General features: G+C 37.8%; 1 long non-coding RNA gene across 1 annotated transcript in view; it reads left to right on the plus strand.

Annotated features, from left to right (window-relative positions):
* The first annotated feature begins 329 nt into the window (after positions 1-329).
* Positions 330-2,803, plus strand: part of LOC112074998 (uncharacterized) — a 10,141-nt gene continuing 7,667 nt past the window's right edge. Inside the window, exons 1-3 of the long non-coding RNA XR_002894893.2 lie at positions 330-427; positions 1,762-1,902; positions 2,352-2,447. This is a non-coding gene — a long non-coding RNA (uncharacterized lncRNA). The remainder of the gene's footprint in view (positions 428-1,761; positions 1,903-2,351; positions 2,448-2,803) is intronic.

Below are 2,803 nucleotides of genomic sequence, written 5' to 3' on the forward strand. Positions count from 1 at the left end.
AGAGTACTATCAACCCTAAACCTCACCTCAGAGTACTATCAACCCTAACCCTAACCTCAGGGTACTATCAACCCTAACCCTACCTCAGAGTACTATCAACCCTAACCCTACCTCAAGATACTATCAACCCTAATCCTACCTCAGGGTACTATCAATCCTAACCCTACCTCAGGGTACTATCAACCCTAACCCCTACCTCAGAATACTATCAACCCTAACCCTACCTCAGGGTACTATCAACCCTAACCCTACCTCAGAGACACTATCAACCCTAACCCTACCTCAGAGTACTATGAAATAATGATGTTCATCGAATAACATGTATTGGTTCTTGTTTTAAAACAGTAACAGCATCAAGAAGACCCAGCCTCCAATCCCCATCTCCAAGATCGACAACAGGCTGGAACAGTACACTCATGCCATAGAGGTATACTATGCTGTACAATATTATACTATAACTTACCCTGCTTTGCAATACTATACCATACCTTACTATACTTTACAATACTTTACTATGCTTTAATATACTATGCTGTACTATGCTATACCTTACTGTGCGTTACTATGCTTTGCTATACGTTACTATACTTTACTATACTTAACTATACTTTACTGTACTATACTATACATTACTATACGTTAGTATGCCCTGCTGTACTTTACTATGCTTTACTATACTTTACTATACATCACTATACTTTTGTATGCTTTACTTTACTTTACTGTGCTTTACTGCAATATACTATAAAGTACTGTAATATACTACTCTATACAATACTATACTGTACTATACTATACATTACTACACGTTAGTATGCTTTACTTTACTGTGCTTTACTGCAATATACTATAAAGTACTGTAATATACTACTCTATACAATACTATACTGTACTATTCTATACATTACTACACGTTAGTATGCTTTACTTTACTGTGCTGTACTGTAATATACTATAAAGTACTGTAATATACTACACTATACGATACTATACTGTACTATACTATACATTACTACACATTAGTATGCTTTACTTTACTGTGCTTTACTGTACTGTACTATAAAGTACTGTAATATACTACACTATACAATACTATACTGTACCTTACTATAAAGTACTGTAATATACTACACTATATGATACTATACTGTACTATACTATACATTACGTCGCGTTAGTATGCTTTACTTTACTGTGCTTTACTGTAATATACTATAAGGTACTGTAATATACTACACTATATGATACTATACTGTACTATACTATACATTACTTCGCGTTAGTATGCTTTACTTTACTGTACTTTACTGTAATATACTATAAAGTACTGTAATATACTACACTATATGATACTATACTGTACTATACTATACTGTACTGTACTATAAAGTACTGTAATATACTACACTATATGATACTATACTGTACTATACTATACTGTACTATTGTTTTCTCCAGTGCTCCAGTTCCTCCAACAGCTCACATTAGGAGTTCCCAGAGTTGGTTAACACTGTACTGTATTATACTAATCTACTGCTATCTTACATCCTCTGRGTTTTCATCCCCTGTACGACCGATAACATTTAAAGMTACTCCTTTATTTAGCTSATCTTCAACCGTAACGCMGGAGTGGCCAAGCCTCCCCCGAACAGAGAGAAACTGGCTATGCAGGCTTTTGCTTTAGCCCTGTTTAACAACACAGTGKAACCAATTCAGTCCAGMCAGTAAACGGAAGTTAACGGTCGTGTCTCATCTGTCCAGACGTCCTCTAAGGAAGCCAAGGCWGCCAGGCAGCAGGCTCTGACGGACCTGCCCAGCCCCAATGAGCCTGTGGCCTCCAAGAAGAACCTGTTTGAGGCCGGAGAAGCTTGGAGCCAGACGCCCAGGGAAACACCTTCCAAGGTAGGGAAAGATGACATACGGACAGCCATTGTCTTTGAGCAGGGGGCTGGATATCCAAACGTATTCAGTTGATGATAMATAGAGACTCTGCATACTGAAACMTGCTCTTATTGATGACTGACCTCTRACCACTTTAGTGAACACTATCCAAGGTACGAAGGCATCGSTGGGCCTCTCCTCCATTTTTAGTGAACTCAAYCRTCAAATTAATCATAACACAAAMGTAGCGTTTATTCCTTACCTTATTAGGTTTATTTGACGGGGGGAAATGTRYAGTGTTCAACATTTCTGTCAAGGTGCCAGATTTGGCAAGTTGGTTCATTTTCATCTGTAATCCGTAAATCAATGACTTAATGGAAAATGCTTCTGCACCTTTTGAATAGGAAMTAGGGTGCCGTTTGTTATGTCAATACWCGACKTCATCGTGATTCATCATCTGTGTTTCTCAGGATACAGAGGGTCTGAACGTAGGCGTGGCCGACCTCATCCACCAATGGGTGAAAGGGAACCCAGACGGAAGCTGCAAAAGCCTCTCCAAGCCAGCAGTGAGTAACAACAGACACCTGTCTCTCCCTTCTCTGTGGAAATGCCTTCATCTTCCTTCATATCTAACATATATGTGAATATATTACCACCCCTATGGATTATCATCAGTCATATCTAACATATATGTGAATATATTACCACCCTATGGCTTTATCATCAGTCATATCTAACATATATGTAAAATATTTCACCCCTATGGCTTTATCATCAGTCATTCTGACATATATGTGAATATATTTCACCCCTATGGCTTTATTCATCATCATTCTAACATATAGTGGATATAATTCTAACCCTATGTTTTATCATCAGTCAATCTAACATATATGTGAATAGATTACATCCCCTATGCTCT

Source organism: Salvelinus sp. IW2-2015, unplaced genomic scaffold, assembly GCF_002910315.2.
Source record: "Salvelinus sp. IW2-2015 unplaced genomic scaffold, ASM291031v2 Un_scaffold2921, whole genome shotgun sequence".
NCBI lineage: Eukaryota > Metazoa > Chordata > Actinopteri > Salmoniformes > Salmonidae > Salvelinus > Salvelinus sp. IW2-2015.